The sequence below is a fragment of the Hemibagrus wyckioides genome, linkage group LG20, assembly GCF_019097595.1.
Source record: "Hemibagrus wyckioides isolate EC202008001 linkage group LG20, SWU_Hwy_1.0, whole genome shotgun sequence".
In the NCBI taxonomy this organism is placed as follows: Eukaryota; Metazoa; Chordata; class Actinopteri; order Siluriformes; family Bagridae; genus Hemibagrus; species Hemibagrus wyckioides.
The window spans coordinates 16168934-16187772 of NC_080729.1; the positions used below are offsets into that span (position 1 = coordinate 16168934).

At 37.2% G+C, this 18839-nt stretch overlaps 1 long non-coding RNA gene across 1 annotated transcript in view; it reads right to left on the reverse strand.

Annotated features, from left to right (window-relative positions):
* LOC131370588 (uncharacterized) overlaps positions 1–2760 on the reverse strand; it is a 34965-nt gene extending 32205 nt beyond the window's left edge. Inside the window, exon 1 of the long non-coding RNA XR_009207439.1 lies at positions 2734–2760. This is a non-coding gene — a long non-coding RNA (uncharacterized LOC131370588). The remainder of the gene's footprint in view (positions 1–2733) is intronic.
* Positions 2761–18839: the final 16079 nt, after the last annotated feature.

The window sequence follows — 18839 nt, forward strand, 5'->3', positions numbered from 1 at the left end:
GATACTTTTGTCACTGGTGTGATATCCTCAAGATTACAAAATTTGTATATTGTAATATGTGTATTATGTATCTTTTACCTAGAAAGGCATGTGTAGTGTACCTTTAAAGCTTTACTCTAAAAATCCATTCATGTACTGTAAATGATGTATAACGGTATGTTCTATCTGCATCCCATTGTACAAGATGGACATTAAAGGTTCGAAAGGTGGCTCCTTGAAGGAGGCAGCCTTGCATAAAGAAAAGATTAACAGAATGTGGAGAGTGTAATGATGCAGGTAAGCGATTAAGACCCTATGAAAAACGTGAACAAAAGATAATGATGGGCTCCTGTCTCTCCTTTTTAATTTTAAAACAAACGATTAAAACATGATGTTGGCCTTATTTACATCTTTAGTCTAATGCTGGTGTAAGTGCAGTATGTTCTTAGACTTGTTTATACCTCCCACTATATGAAAACGGACTGAACACTACAAAATATTTCAATTTCTTTGGTAAAACTTACCCAAAGATATCTTTTTTTTTCTGTAGCCATGGTTTCTTTGCCACCTACTTTTATTAATGTAGATATTAATCATGTAAAAAGGGAAGCATGCATCCACTACAGCACCTGGACACACACACACACACGTTGTGTTAAGCATGTGGCTACGTTGTAGGTCTTTGTCTTCATTAACTGATGATTCGGACCTCCAGCCTGTACGCTCTGCAGCTGTGTGCTCATGCTCATTCACACTGCATTCACTAACAACCAGTAATAACATACGCTTTACAGTCAAACACTGACTTATTCCCAGCCTCAGAATTTCAAGTTGTCATTGAGCAGTATGCTGGTGCTGTACTTTCTCTTATTCCTGTGCTATTACATAGTAATAACCATGTAATTATAATACAGCACTCGGTTTGTTATTGTTGAAAATAAATCATGCAATTTTTTTTGTCTATGATATCCAACTTGTACTTGAATTACACACAGTTGCACTTGTGTTGGAGGTGGAATTGTAGCAGATAGATAAATCACAGTCCTGGAACACATTATAGAAATTTGAATTCAGTTGAAAATGATGTGATGGTCAATTGTTGTAGCTGATAATCTGCATGCGGTCATATGCAGTCTATCACACGATGACCTTACAGCAAGTCTAACGTCAGAGAAATGTGGTGCATCACTCCGATGAGCAATAAGTGTTATATTTATTTGCCCCACCCCTCCATTTTTTAAACTCTCCTTTGAAACTCTTCAATGAGACATTCATGCTAACACACCATGCAAGGAATATAAATTCTTTTTAATGCCGAAAGATGCAACAGTTTGAAAATTGGATACACAACATGACTAAAGAATGCCCTAGATGGCTAAGGAAGGTGCTTGATGACTATAGAATTATAGAGATCATTAAAAATACCCTAAATGGCTAAAGGATATCTCGAATGACTAACAATGACTAAAGGATTTAAGTATGAATTAGATGACTAAATGATACCTTAGATGAATAAAATATATGCTTGATGTCCTATATACATCCTGAATGATGTCCTAGGTGAATAAGGACATCCTAAATGAATAAATGATGTCACAGTGCAGTCATGCGGTTAAATATTATGTTATAATAATTCATAAATAATACTAAATGTCCAAAATCTCAAAGTGCTTTGCATAATAGTTTAGGAAAACGGACAAATTGATAAAAAGAATGCACAACGATAAACAAATTTGCAAAGGCCTGGGTTAGTCGAATGGAATTTTGTAACTGAATATAATTTTTTTTTGCTTGAGGATCTCAAAAAGAGGTACTTTCCTACAAAATGCATCTAATTCCAATCCCACACAAATTCAGCTAATGAGCTGCAGAAAACACTAATTAGCCAAATCAGCTATTTCATTTAGACTGCAAGAAGGTGAGCTGTTCAGGATAGAGAAATGTCTGGATTCTAATCACTCTGCCATTAGCAGCATTGGTTGTGCCATGTTATTTCAATTTGGTATTGATATCCACAATCCACTTAGCCTAGAGATTATTCTGTAGCTATTGAATGCCACTTGATGGGAAGTAAACTTTCCTCTATGAGCAGTGTCATAGGCTACGGCTGTTTGCACACACACACACACACACACACACACACACACACGAAGTGTCATGAGGTGTTTAAAAAAACAACGTATTAGCTTTATTAGGGCATAGGCTCACACACGTGTGCACGAATAGAGCTAATACGTTGGGTTTTTTAAACACCACGTGACATGCACGAGGTCCTTTAAGCCAAGCCAATGCTAATGACGCAATAATCAAAGATCGTGTTTCCTAATATAAAAACGTATTTAAAAAATTATGCACAAATCTATAGAAAAAACGCAATAAAATCTAATCTTAAAGATCTTTTTAAAGAAATTTCAATGCACACATGCAACACGTTAATGTTAAAAAGAAAAACAAGTAATATAGAAGGGCAGAGCAAATGATTCCACCCGAGCCGGACGCACGTGCATGCAAAAAGTTTTTCAAAAAATGTTCAAAACTCTAAGCGGGTCTTACGTTTTTAATTAAAAAAAAAAAATAAATAAATAAAATAAAATAAAAGATATTGTTCTTAATATTTTAAAAGGTTCAATTTTGTTGTCCTGATTTTATTCAGAATATTTTACATTTAAGTTCCATTTGGTTGTCATGGTAACTAGTGTATCTAGCTGTATCTAGTGTAACTCAGCAGTAATGAAATGAGTGAAATAAACTTACTCAGAGGAACTGGGAGTGATCTTCGGGCCTTTGGGAGGAAAAAGAGAAAGTTTCCCTCCTCTCTCGCTTTTTAACTGAAGCCAGGCGGGAGTTTATGCAGATGAGCGGCGACCCGAAGTGGCGCGTGTGAATAGCGGCGGGTGGTGGGGGGCGACGCTCGCGCCTCCGTTCCCACGCGCACGCAAAGCCCGACGGTCAAGTTCAAGCTCGCGCCCCGAACACGCCCCAGAGCGGCGGCCCCCATTCAGCGCGAGACTCTCCTGAATGCTGAAGCTAAAATCACTCACTGTGCTGGAGGATGATTTAAAGGCCCAAGAATGAAACAAGAAACGAGCAAAAACGGCAAATTTTCAGAATTTAGAGCTTATTTTTAAAAGCATAAAATTCACACATTTTTAAATGCACTTAATTCATATTGTTTAAAATTAAATACAAAATACTGTGTACTTAGAAATATGAATATAAAATAAAAATAAATCAGTCAGTTTACTTTAACCATTCTTAATAAAATAAGTCAGCAATTTATTTATTTATTTATTTATTTATTTATTTATTTATTTATTTATTATTATTATTATTATTATTATTATTATTATTATTATTATTATTATTATTATTTTGGGCTTATGTCCTGTATGGGTATTTCTCTTAATTAATAATTTTCTTACATTTTTCTTTCTGTCATTGCATATAGTCCATATGTTAATAGCTTTAAAATAAAAGCTAGATTTGATAGCTTTTAAATATAAAAATATATCAATTAAATTTTTAATGAAATGTGTAAAAAGTATGCTTTGGCAAACATCTTTATTACATCTAGCATATTATCAACAAATTTTTCTTTACAAGCTATATGTGTCTAAACTAAAGGGTGTGTGTGTGTGTGTGTGTGTGTGCATTCCTACAATGTATGTGAGTTGGTCTACAGTGAATTTTAAACATATTATAGGTGCAACAACCATGCAGCTGAAACCAATGAGGCAAAATCATGGATAATTCATAGATAAAAATAGATGTCCTGAAATCAGAATCAGAAAAAGTTTTATCGCCAGGTACAGCAAAGGGTCAGCAAGGAGTATGGTAATCGTACACAAAAACATATTTTTAGCAATTCTTAGAAATATTATATATTATTTATTTTGTTTAGATGTTCACATGTATAAGAGTATAAATGGATCATGACCAGCGCTTACACATAGCTTCATTCTTTATCATCTTACAAGCTAAATGAATAAATTCTTCAGTGATGTATAATGTAGTGTTACCTCGAAATTATGGCCGACGAACATTGACGGGTTTTTTCCTAATTAATGTCTAGATTATGGATCACACCATAGTCTAATTTTGTCTGTGAGAACGTCTGGGTTTACGTTTCTCCCTCATATATATTCCTGGTGTGTTTGAATTGGGTTTGTGTGTCTGAAGGGTATACGACTTTTATGCATGTATGTGTATGTGTGTGTGGGGGGGGGGATTGTTTCACACACTCTCAGGCTCATTTGCATATATTAAAATGTGGGATAAAGAATGAACATGCACACGTCAGACAGATGACTGGCACACACTGAGGGTGTTTCCCAGACATGTCTGTTCAAGAGAGTGTGTGTGGAGCGTGTGTGTGTGTGTGTGTGTGTGTGAGAGAGAGAGAGAGAGAAAGAGAGAGAGAGAGACAGAGAGACAGAGAGAGAGATAGAGAGAGACAGAGAGAGAGAGAGAGAGGCCAGAGACCATAATACATATAAAATGATTAGTGTTATTAATCATCACTGGTTATTATAAAGCCATGTTAATGTTTATTGTGTGTCGTCAAAATCTTCACAAATATGTAGAAGGAAATAACGCAAGCCCTCAATTTTCATCAAAAAACAGATTAGAACATTATCTGATATCACAGCTATTCTGTAACATGTAGAACTCCCAGTTTTAGGAAATCCCGGTTCAAGTCTGGCTCAATCGTGGGAAAGAGACATAGCTCGCATATGTCCGAGCTCTTGTCTAGCCAGACTATAATTGGCGTGTTGAGACCCCCCCCCTTCCTCTGTCTTCTCCTCCAGCCTGATCCCTCTCCAAATGGTGTCTGGCTCCGTGACCTTACTACCTTTCACTGCATATATGTTTAATTAGCTGGACAATATATGGGAAAATTTTGAGAAAAGAAAAGGACCTCCAATGTTCTTCCTATGCCAAGCATACTCTGGGCAAAAATGTTGAAATTTTTACACAGCTGGAACCTGTGGTGAAAAACTGTAAAAAACTAAAATCCCATATCAGACACAATTGAGAACAAAATGTCCTTAATGAAGTTATAAGCAGGGGAACAACTGGTACAACCATCATCAGTGACCAAAAATTGCTAGAAACGGTTCCTTAGATTAGGGTTCGGGCTTGGGATAGCCTTCGTTCCTCTTTTTATGAGTTAATTCATGTAGAATAAACAGATTATTTCACTAATTTAAATTTGTAAGCGTGAGGCTAAAACACATGATTTGTTGTTCATTAATAAAAGAAAAATTGCACTTGCCAAATTGTAGGAGAAGTGGACAGAAGCACACTGGTTCATGTTCTTATAGGAAAGTAATCAACTGCAGGTTATTAGATTAGATTAGACTTGATTAAACTTTATTGTCACATAGATTTACAAAGCCAATGAAATTTAGTTCGTCCAACCAGAAGTGCATTGTGGTACAATAAATTATGACTAGATATACAATAGATATTAATAGATATAGATATGAATAGAACATCACACTACTCTGTTGTTGATTATTTTCCTATAACAGCATGCTCTGCTTTGATTTGTTATTTATATAAGCTATGAGTATTTTAGCATTATACACACGTTACTATATACTTTGTACACACACACACATACACACAAACTACCCAGGTGCTTATTGTACTTTTAAATGATCCATAAATATACATCAGGTACTCAGCTTTAAGTGTTCAGTGCTCAATGTCAGATTACTTGCCTAATGCATGTTTATGACTCGGCTTACAAGTGTCTCATTGTCCCCGAGCCGCGTCCCTGCTGTTCGAGCACGTAAAGCTGTAAAGCAGAACAGCTCTGACTTTAAAGCACTTTTTACTCTGGGCCTGTAGAGGCTTTATGAACTTGTCTTTATAGACTTGCTGTGGGTGAAAAGTGCTTAGTCATGTCTCATTAGTGAAATGACTGAGGGAAGTGTGACCAAAGAAAAGCTTTTCAGTGGGAATGACCGGGTCCTTTACGCGAGGGTCAGATGAACTTTGTACCTCTGGGGTCGGGACCTGTGCTTATTCATGAACTCTTGGCTAAAGCGTAGGATGACCTCTGTAAGTGGTGGACGCAGTGGAGGAATTTTCTGTCACAGCATTCCGATTTTTGGTAGACTTTTTCAGGGTCAGGATAGCAGAGAAAAAAATGAATTTGATTAGTTCTTGTGACTATTGGAAATAATTAGATAATTAATTAGATTGGAGTACTTAAAAAAATTGAATAGATAAATAAACTTTATTTTATTTTGGGGGAGATTTAGTTATATAATTATATAATAAATATATATTTAAACTGTGTTACATTCAGTATATTTGCAATGAAAGTGAGAAAGAGTTTAATTGAATAAGAAAACCCACTCTGTTTTGGTGTACGCTATTTATTTATTTATTTATTTATTTATTTATTTATTAGCTCTGTATTATTTCCTGTATTTTTAAATATTTGTAATATAAAAAAGCCTAGTTCTTTTTAATGGAAAAAATGACCAGATAAAAAATTATATATATAAATATGTAATTTAAAATAATATATTTTTCTGTGTATTTTTCCCTTTACTTGTAGAGATATTTTCATTTTTATTCTATTATATCACAGACAGTTATGTTTATGTGACAAATGAAATTTTTATTTGATACTGAAATATCGATATTAGTTGATACTCAAAATTTCAGCAACACTACTGGAAAAGAAGACATGTTATTGTGCCATCTCTGCGTGGTTTACATGATCATTCAAATGCTTTTTTCACTTGAGTGCATTTTGGTTTTGTGTTGAAGATATATTCTGCGTGAAACTGCGAGAGTCAACATTTAAAGAACAGAAGTGAAGCGCTTGAATGAAAGCAGTGATTATTGCAATAAACAAATACTTTATTGCCTAGGATTTCGAATGTTATTGTAGTTTATAATCGAGTATATGCACAGTAAAAGGTACAAAAAAACAAATGAAAGCAACATAGCTAAAAGTGTTATATATAAAGTTAGAAACTCTGTGTCTGTGTTTTGTAAAACTTCTTTTCTAAAAATATTTAAAAGGGTGAAATGATCGCTGCTTCTCAGCTTAAACATCTCTGCTCTGATCCTGAGCCCATGCAAACATCTGCATGCTCACCATGTCCATGTGGGGTTTCCTCAAGGTTCTCAGGTTTCTTCCCACCAACCAAAGACATACATGGTGGTGAATTGGCTACACGAAATTTCCCCTAAATTCTATCTATCTATCTATCTATCTATCTATCTATCTATCTATCTATCTATCTATCTATCTATCTGTCTATCTGTCTGTCTATCTATCTATCTATCTATCTATCTATCTATCTATCTATCTATCTATCTATCTGTCTATCTGTCTGTCTGTCTATCTATCTATCTATCTATCTATCTATCTATCTATCTAAACAAATAGCATGACATGAAATGAGTAACAATTTATTTAAATCCACATACTGTACTTAAATAATGTGTGTGTGTGTATGTGTGTGTATGTGTGTACTCATTAAGAAGAAGCCGTCGTAATTTAGCACAGAGAGCAAAATTGACGGTTTTTTGATAACGTACATGAGAGACAGAGTGTCATTTTGAGCATGCATTCAGAGGCCAAGCAAAGACCTGCAGTGTGTGTGTGTGTGTGTGTGTGTGTGTGTGTGTACTTCAGGCACCAGACTTAGGGCCTGTCCCCAGGGAGGTGCCCAGACAGTCATGGCTTCAACCGACCTTTTTTCTTTTTATTTGGGTGGAATACCCCGAGCAACGGTGAGGGAGATGAACTACAACACAGTCAAGCTGGTCGCTGAACCAATAACAATAACAATAACAATAACAATAAATTTACATAACACACACAAAAAAATAATAATAATAAATCAACATGATCTCATACTTTTAAATTTGGACCAATGAAATATCATAGAAGTATATGGTTAGAATTAGGGGTGGAGTTAACATACATACTTTCATACGTACTTACATACGTAATAAAATTCATACGTATCCCTTGATATTGAATAACCATACAAAGGAACATGGAAATAAATGAATATTGTGGGGGGGGGGAATGACAAGTAAATGTGTAAAAATCGTTAAGTAAATCACACGTTAATCTTGTGTAAAAAACAAAACAAAACAAACATTGTAAAGCAGTAAATCAGGTTTGAAAAAATCTATCTAAAAATAAATAAAAATGGAAAAATAAATAAATTGTTTTTAATAATCATGTGAAGAGTATATGGAAAAAAAAGTCAAAAATAAAAACACACCAGTAAAAATCATGTAAAAATGAACTAATCTTGTGTAAAAGTTAAAAATAAATAAATAAATAAAAATAAATAAATAAAAGCACTCACATGTAGAAAGTCCATTATGTATGTCAAATGGTCAGACGTGTAAAATTCACGCGTGAACAATGTGATTTGTTTCAGTGAGGGAGCATTTTATTGCCTTGAAGTCAAAAACAATTTATTGCATACAAGAAAAATAAAATAAACAATATAAAGAAGTGAAGTAAAGGTCTAATGAATAAAAACTCCTTCATAACTACACCATGTTTAGGCTAAGGTGATATTACTCGGCTAATAGTGTTGTTTTTTTTGTTTTTTTTTTACTGTTTTTATCGTTTAAATGTAAATAAATTCACTAAAATGTTCATGATAATGAATAAATAGTGCACTTAAATTCTGTTTTTGTGAATGCGGTAGACATTTTGAAGGGACTGAAGCGTGTGGCTGGAGGAGAGAAATGGGCTAAAGGCTAAAAGTCATGGAAAATCAGAGAGAATCTGACCTCTAGTGGTGACAATATGTAATGACCACGGTCACTCAGCACTTCGCTACGTAAAACACAAAACATTTTAAAAATGCATTTTTCTTTTTATACTTTATTTGGAGCTTTACTCAATAAAACATTCCACTATTATTCAAAACTCTGAACTTTTGGAACCGGTAAAAAGCTCAGAAAAATGATACTAGAAAGTAAAAAGGCCATAATCTAATTTAATTAAGTAACTCATTATAAATCATCAGATAAAAACCAATAGTTTTAGCTGAAATTAAAAGAAAAATGTCCAACCAAACAAGTAATTGTACTTTAAAAATTCATGCTGAAGTAAGTTTAGCCAATTTATCTGGCTATTTATAGCTAAGTTAGCCTGTTTCATTTGCTAACGCAGGTTATGCTAGTTTCCAGTAGCTAAAACGACTGGCTAGGCAGCGAGCCGTTGTAGCTAATGCTATAGCTAAATACTGATTATTTACAGGATATTTTAATGAGGATTAATTCATTAAGAAACTATGTATTAGTAGTCATGCATATGAGCAGCAAACTTTACAGAAAATAAATGTTGTTGTCAGGGGAAAAAAAGATGTACTAATAGCTTTAAAACTACAGCAAGACATTTTACATTTTTCATAATCAGAAAACACGGGCCAGCCTTCACTCCCCATGTGCATCAATGAGCCTTGGCCACCTATGACCCTGTCACCAGTTCACCACTGTTCCTTCCTTGGACCACTTTTGATAGATACTGACCACTGCAGACCGGGAACACCTCACAAGAGCTGCCGTTTTGGAGATGCTCTGATCCAGTCGTCTAGCCATCACAATTTGGCCCTTTGTCAAACTCGCTCAAATCCTTACGCTTGCCCATTTTTCCTGCTTCTAACACATCAACTTTGAGGACAAAATGTTCACTTGCTGCCTAATATATCCAACCCACTAACAGGTGCCATGATGAGGAGATCATCAGTGTTCACTTCACCTGTCAGTGCTCATAATGTTATGCCTGATCAGTGTACATGATAGTGCAGACATAAATAGGAATTACAAAGTAGAGATGGAATATAACACTAATATAAGAAAAACAGACATTGAAATAATGCACTATATACAGAAGTAGAAATACACTATATTGCCAAAAGTATTCGCTCACCTGCCTTGACTCGCATGTGAACATAAGTGACATCCCATTCCTAATCCATAGGGTTCAATATGACGTCGGTCCACCCTTTGCAGCTATAACAGCTTCAACTCTTCTGGGAAGGCTGTCCACAAGGTTTAGGAGTGTGTTTATGGGAATTTTTGACCATTCTTCCAGAAGCGCATTTGTGAGGTCACACACTGATGTTGGACGAGAAGGCCTGGCTCTCAGTCTCCGCTCTAATTCATCCCAAAGGTGTTCTATCGGGTTGAGGTCAGGACTCTGTGCAGGACAGTCAAGTTCCTCCACACCAGACTCTGTCATCCATGTCTTTATGGACCTTGCTTTGTGCACTGGTGCACAGTCATGTTGGAAGAGGAAGGGGCCAGCTCCAAACTGTTCCCACAAAGTTGGGAGCATGGAATTGTCCAAAATGTCTTGGTATGCTGAAGCATTCAGAGTTCCTTTCACTGGAACTAAGGGGCCAAGCCCAGCTCCTGAAAAACAACCCCACACCATAATCCCCCCTCCACCAAACTTTACACTTGGCACAATGCAGTCAGACAAGTACCGTTCTCCTGGCAACCGCCAAACCCAGACTCATCCATCAGATTGCCAGATGGAGAAGCGCGATTCGTCACTCCAGAGAACGCGTCTCCACTGCTCTAGAGTCCAGTGGCGGCGTGCTTTACATCACTGCAACCGACGCTTTGCATTGCACTTGGTGATGTATGGCTTGGATGCAGCTGCTCGGCCATGGAAACCCATTCCATGAAGCTCTCTGCGCACTGTTCTTGAGCTAATCTGAAGGCCACATGAAGTTTGGAGGTCTGTAGCGATGGACTCTGCAGAAAGTTGGCGACCTCTTCGCACTATGTGCCTCAGCATCCGCTGACCCCGCTCCGTCAGTTTACGTGGCCTACCACTTCGTGGCTGAGTTGCTGTCGTTCCCAAACACTTCCACGTTCTTATAATACAGCTGACAGTTGACTGTGGAATATTTAGGAGCGAGGAAATTTCACGACTGGATTTGTTGCACAGGTGGCATCCTATCACAGTTCCACGCTGGAATTCACTGAGCTCCTGAGAGCGACCCATTCTTTCACAAATGGTTATAAAAACAGTCTGCATGCCTAGGTGCTTGATTTTATACACCTATGGCCATGGAAGTGATTGGAACACCTGATTCTGATTATTTGGATGGGTGAGCGAATACTTTTGGCAATATAGTGTATAAATTGTTTAAATGAATGTACAGACATGTTATTTCTAAGTGTACAGATGTACAATTTTCAGATTCTATGTATAAGTGAGTCAGTTGAGATACACGGTGTGTAGTTACAGATGTTTTAATTCATATTCAGGCTGAATATATTATGTGGGGGGAAAAGCTCTTCTTGTGCCTGGCTGTTCTGGTGGACGACAGTTGGAGGAGAGAGTGGGCTGGGTGTGAAGGGTCCAAAGTGATTTTCTTAGCCCTTTTTCTCACTCTGTAGGTGTAAAGATCTTGGAGGTTGGTCAGAGGGGAACCAATAATCCTCTTTAGCAGTCCTGACTGTCCGTTGTTCAAAGATAATTTTTCAGTTTCAAGGACAATTCACCCCAGTTCAGCAACAACAACGCTACAGTTAATATGAAAAGTCAAAGACTGTTCTTTAAATTTATACTGAAAAATCTAGCTTGGTTTGATTAGATAGCACCTTTCCAGCATTTTTAACACTTGAATAAACATCAATAATGGCCTGAGATTTTCTAATTGTCTTACTGGTGTATGTCCTTAAAATAATTTTTCTTCATGGTAACATTAATAGCAGCAGTGTTTCCTTTCTATCAACACTTCCAGAGCCGTCAAAGATGACCTACCATTTCCACTAGCTTAGGCTCCCAGTTGCTGTTCAGATGATCAGATTTTTCAGCAGCCATATTATTTCTGTAGAACTAAATGAAATACCATGTTATCACACATGTTGGTTAGAGAGTGTGTCTAATAATTAGGGTTTTTTTTTTTTAATTAAGATTGCATTATGGTATGGGAGAGATTAGTATGGATTTTTCTAACAAGGAAAAGAAAGGAGCTTTGAGATTTGTAACTTTGCACTTTTTTTTTGTAAAGGTCTGAAAAGATAAAGATGCTACAGAGACACACTGCTTCGAACAGTTTTTTAAAGTGTAAAGTTAAGTTAGGTAAATAAGGTATTTTATCCCTAATGAGAAGCCTGAGGTGACGGTGGTGAAGAAAAACTCCCTGAGATGATATGAGGAAGAAACACTGAGAGGAACCAGGCTCAGAAGGGAACATCATCCTCATTCGGGTGAAACCGGACATTGAATAATGTAAATGTTGATATTGTCCTTTCTGCAACAGCAACCAAGAGCTCTTGAGGAACTATTAGGTCAGTGTAGTGTCTGAGTTCATTATTGACTTAGCACTAATTCCTTCCTGCCGAAAGCTGATTGATGCAATGGCAGTTCAAAGATGGTGTGAAAGTTTCAAAGTGGTTTTATCCATAGCAGTCCCCTGGGTCACAGGCAGCTCTATCCCCAGCAGCAGTGAGAACCACCAAGAGATGAGATTCCTGGGGGTAGAGTGTCTGGATGGATAAGGCAGGTTCGAAAAAGACAAAGAGACAGAGAGAGAAAGATATTAGGTATACTTATGATCATGTGATGTTTAAAGACAATGTAGATTTTGTGTAAAGTGCAAGGGACTCCGTCAAGACTAGCTATGACAGCATAACTAAAAGGAAGAGCCAGGAGGTGACAGACATGAAGGCTTCCCGGGACATAAAGCATCCAACCACTTTACAGTCAGCAAACCTGAGCGACTTGTGAGGGTGGTTCCAGATCTGCTCCTTTACCTAAGAAATACTATACACTGAAAGCTTGACTAAACAAATGTGTGTTTCAGCCTGGACTTTGAGGCTTTGTCTGAATCCCAAACACTAATTTGGAGGCAGTTCCCTAACTGTAGGGCTTTGTAAGAGAAAGTTCTGCCCCCTGCTGTAGCCTTTGCTACTTGTGGCACTACCAAATAGCCGGCACCTTTTGATCGAAGTAGGTGGCAGATCATAAATAACCAAAAGATTGTGGCGTAAGACCATTTAGTACTTTATAGGTTAGTAATAGTATTTTATAATCAATGCGAAATTGAGTGTTATTATTATTATGAATTTTTTTTTTTTACAGAGAATCTTTGCTGTGGTGTAATTCCTGAAACTACCTGAAGATGGCGACATATACTCAGTTGTAGTTTCTGAGTGCATCTCAATTCAATTGAACAGATTAGGAATAAATCCTGAAAAGATTTTTTTTAAACCCTGTAATTGTTATTGTTGTAAGAAATAAACTCTACACTATTATTTCAGCTGATAATATTGTCTTATACATATGTCTCCTACATATATACTTACATATGTCTTATGCATATATAGAATTTTACTTTACCATATGGTTTACCACACAATATTAGAATATTTTGATGCATTTGGAGATTGCTTTTTGAAATGTGATTGCTTGATGCTAAAAATAAGCATGTAACAAATAAATATTGCTTTATATGTGCCACTGAGGATAAAAATAAAAGCCAGAACCAACTGAGATATATGTCCCAAATTCCCAAACACACTGTCCCAAAAAATCCCAAACACAATGCTTAAATTTCCACACATGCTGTTCACATTTCCAAATATATCTCTTAATCATGCCATCCCAAATGAACACATTAGTCATCAAAAATGGATTTTTAGACTTTCTTGGCAAAAGGGCTTCTATGTTTCTGTAGAATATGGTGTTCAATATGATGTTCCTCCATGTAGAGCATCTATTTGTTGGAAATAATGACATTAGCGATGTTGCAGCAACACAGTGAAGAAAAGATTATTTAAAGGACCTAGATTACATAATAAGAAAAAAACTAAAATAGAAAACACATACTGTAACCTAAAAGAATTTGCATTTTTCCACAATTAACTGATTTATCATTTTACACCACAAATGTAACACTGTGTATGAGGTTTGTTTTAGGAAATAATTCTTTTTATTATTATTATTGTGGCAGTAATCTGTTACCCAACAATGTGCTTCAAGAAATCATGTCATTGCTCTTTTCATTATTATGTTATTTGGAAGAGTTTCCCATGAGTATCCAAGGACATTTTGCTAACTTAAGGTGGCTTCCAAAACTGAATCTATAGTAATTACATTAATCTATGTATTAAATATTTTTTATAAAGGGAAATTCTCAGCTGTTAGTATTTACAAAGAAATGCTAAAGCAAGAATTTATAAGAATTGAGGGCATGAAGCCTTTATTATTGCCACACATACATCACAGCAGAATATTTTCTTCATATATAACAGCTGAGGAAGTTGGGGTTAGAGGGTCATAAGGGGTAGCTAAGATACAGCACCCCTGGAGCAGAGATGGTTAAAGGCCTTGGTCATCAACACCCCAGAGCCTTAACCATTTGAGCCATCATTACCCAGCAAGCAAGGGGTCAAACTTGACTTACAAATGGACTATTGATATTATTGCCATAACTGTATTACGAGTGTTCCTGTTATTTTATATCTGCTTGCCTAAGTGTTCAGCAAAAATTAAGATAAATTGCTTCATTCACTTCACTTATTCCTCAACCATCAAGTGACTTTGACTTAGTGGAACTTTGGAGGGCAAGAAAATGAACTAGAAAATACACTGAAATACAAATTTATTAAATATAGATTGTTGTTGTTCTCCTTTGAGATGCTCCCTGTTTGGGGTCGCCACAGCGGATCATTTGGTCCATATATTTGATTTGGCACAGATTTTACACCGGATGCCCTTCCCGACGCAACCCTTCCATTTTTATCCAGGCTTGAGACGGGCACTGAGAGATAACTCTTCAGCTCCGGGAATCGAACCTGGGTTCTGGCTGCTGGACCAGCAGAGGCTCATTTATTAAACATAGATTAAGATCTTAAAATATAGATCTGAGCTAAATGAATCTTGGGAAGTCAAAAGCTGGGGTCAGGGAAAATTCACAAAAAGTCTATTTAAGGTTCCATAATCCAAAGAGTTGACTTTTAATGCTCTAGATTTATCTTTTTCTCCCCAGATGTAGAAAGCAGGCTCCAAATCACAATATAAAACGTACAAGACAAACAAAGCTGTATATAAAAACTAATGAGTCATAATAAGAAATGAAGGTTGGATTCAAGTGGATTTTTATGTGATACAATGATATAGTCAAATAATTCAAACAACCTTACACATATAGAAGTGGAAGGAAATGACATAAATGCTAAGCCAAACATGGTCCTCACCCAAAAAGTAGGCTACCTGAGCATCTCAGTAACGAGTGGGCGGATAATTTATGCATCCCCAGCACTCGCAGGTGGGTCGTGTTTTGTCTTTGTCGTGAAACGGAGTAAGTTGTGTTTTAGTTTGCATGTGCATCTTTCTCATGAAGAATAGGTTTTAATGAGCAGAGATGATTTTGTTGGATGTGTAGCTCTGTTTCTGCAGAATCCATCTGTAGCACTGCATTTACATTTCTTTTCTTCTGGCAGATGCTTTTATTCAAAGTGACTAACAAAACTCACAGACTCTAACAGAATCTAAAGAACAATGCAAAAAACAATGTTACAGAGGCTCAGGAAACACATGTATACCTGCATGCTCATGCAGTTGTCCGATCAGCCAATCATGTGGGAGTATTGCCGTGCACACCGTCATACACCATTATACATCCATCCAAATCATTGAATTCAGGTGTCCAAAAGACATTCTGGACAATTTCATGCTTTGTGGGAAGAGTTTGGGGATGACCCCTTCCTGTTCCAACATGACTGTACACCAGTGCACAAAGCAAGGTCCATAAAGACATGGATGAGTGAGTTTGGTGTGGAGGAACCGTGAAGTCCTGACCTCAACCTGATAGAACACCTTTGGGATGAATTAGAGCGGAGACTGTGAGCCAGACCTTCTCATCCAACATCAGTACCTCACTTCACAAATGCGCTTCTAGAGAGGAATGGTCAAAATTTCCCATAAACACACTCTTAAAACTTGTGGAAAGCCTTCCCAGAAAAGTTGAAGCTGCAAAGGACGGGCCAACTCCATATTACATTCATGTGTATGTAAAGGGAGACATCCCAAAACTTTTGGCAATATAGTGTACATTAGAACGGAGAAAATTGCTGTGATCTTGGCGACTTGGTACGGTTTTAGGTTTCAGAAAAAGCCTATTTTTATGCAGAACAGGCTCAATTTTACATATGGGCAAGACTGGTTTCAGCTGACTGGAGGGTTATGGTAACTCAAATAACCACTCTTACGTAGTTAAGTAGCCTTTATTTGTCATGCATACATGCCGAAATTCTTTCTTCACATATCCCATCCTTGGACTGTTGGGGTCAGAGCACAGGGTCTGTCATGATGCAGCGTCCCTGGAGCAGGGAAAAGGGGTGTGGGTGACAAGAATTCGGTGGCCTTGGTCAAGAGCCCAATGGTGGCTTGGTGTTGCGGTACTGGTGCTTGAACCCCAATCCTCTGATGAAAAACCCAGAGTCTTAACCACTTGAGCAACCACCACCCTTGAACAACCGTGATGAACAGAAAAGCATCCCAGAATGCACTACTGCAACCACAGTAGTTTTTTTTTTTCCTATTATGCAACAGGGTACAGCAAGTACATACAAACAAGCAAGCTCTTTAGACCTAAAGCGAGCATGAAGGAGACTGAGGCCACTTTGTATTCACAAGACATGAAGCAAGCGGAGCGCAAAATGAACCACGAAACAAACCTCACTGAAACTATGTCTGGAGGTGAGTCGAGCGTTGCTTTGCTTGTGGGCTGTTTTACACTTTTTCTGAGTCATCAAGCTTTTCTTGTATTTACACATTTGACAGAAAAGCATAAATCTGAAGTTTTTGCTTCTTCTTTTTTTTCTCCCCCAGTTACTCAGCCGCTCGTTTTCCACATCTCGAGATAAAACGGTCCTCGAGCTCATCACAATTAAATGCTCTAAGAGACGAAATCTCTTGTTTATCAGGAGGAAAGCAAGCTGTGTATAAAAATACCTTTCTTTGATGAAATTGTTACTTTACTGTAATATCTCTTTACTTAGAGGAGATCAGAGAAGATCACCACTGTGTGGCTGATTATTTACTCCGAACTGCTGAAGCATGATTAACAGAACTATCCAACAGCTAAATTACAGCATTTAACTCATTCCTTACGCCATTTAGACAAACAAACAAACAAAAAAAAAGACAAATACTTCGTTCTTACGGTTTACTTTTCTATTACACCGAATTCATTATAACTTTATTTTCAAGAGAGAATTTTTGTTGCATAGGTTATCTTTCATCTCACTTATGTCCACTTGATTTTCCTTCACGGTAGCTTAATAAAGGGATATATGTCATCTCTCTTCTCACCTCTCATCTCATCTCTCATCTCATTTTGGAATTTGAAAGGTAATCAATAGTTTCCCGGACCGTTGTAGAGACCGGGGAGATTTGCAGGAGGATGCAACTAATGTCATGAAGTCACCCAGAAGCCAATTAGATTTTTTCTTTGCTTATTTGAAGTTGTTCGTTTCACAGCAGCCCGACAGCCTACAGCTCTGGGAGAAGTGTTATGAATGCTTTTTGATTCTAAACATAAAAATGGAGCCCGGAAATGGAAGTGAAATAAACAGAATCGGACAAAGCAATGATCCTGTTGATTAGATAAATGGCCATTAAATGAAAACCTACCATGGCTTTGCTGTTGTTTGCTCTTGGCTCAGTATTTGTGCGTAATGCTGAAGATTTAACTCAGGCAGCAGTGCCAACATAGTGCAAATGGCATTATCTGTATCTGTGTGAATGATTTTGGGTCATGATAAGCGGGTCTTATACTTGCTGCAAGTAAAAACCTGTTTACAAAAACAACCTGTTTATAAAAAACTTTACAGCAAGATACATTTTGTTATTAATTGTACCAGATTGACTCTGCCGTTGTTATCTTTCACGTACTTCGTGTTCAGGGTTTCTACAGCGGATCAATCTTTGTGTGTGTGTGTGTGTGTGTACGTGTGAAGCACCCTGCAATATCCAGGTGTCCTATATACACACTGATCAGGCATAACATTATGACCACTGATGGGTGCCATGAATAACACTGAAGATCTCCTCATCATGGCACCTGTTAGTGGGTGGGATATATTAGGCAGCAAGTCAACATTTTGTCCTCAAAGTTGATAGCAGGAAAAATGGCTAAGGGTAAGGATTTGAGCAAGAAGGGCCAAATTGTGATGGCTAGACCACTGGATCAGAGCATCTCCAAAACTGCAGCTCTTGTGGGGTGTTCCCAGTCTGCAGTGGTCAGTATCTATCAAAAGTATTTGCAACTAATAGGACTTGCTGCTAACATCTTGGTGCCAGATACCACAGCACACATTCAGGGATCTAGTGGAGTCCATGCCTTGACAGTCAGGGCTGTTTTCGTAGCAAAAGGGGGACCAACACAATATTAGTTAGGTGGTCATAATGTTATGCCTGATCAGTGCAAAGTGTATTTCAGGGTTATTCCTTCATTCATAGCACAGCCTTTGGACATGCTAAAAATTAATTAAATGACACTGAAGTGATGACTGATCGGCAATCAGTTTGATAGCAACTAAAGACTTCATACTTTTTATAAGAATGTCAGACAGACATCTTATCCACTTTAATTCAAGTTGAATTGTGATGGATTACTTAAATCTATCTTTTATAGTATTCACCTGTGGAAAAATAAAGAAAGCACGAGAGAGAGAAGAAAACGAGATTGTCGCACAGAGTGCTCCTCATTTCGTAGTGTTTCCTCGTTTCCTTGCTAGAGTAAGTGACACCAAACATATTTGCTAAATGAGACATCCTTGTTCACTGAAGCACTTTGGAGGATTTGGTGCACAGTCGTTTCACCTGC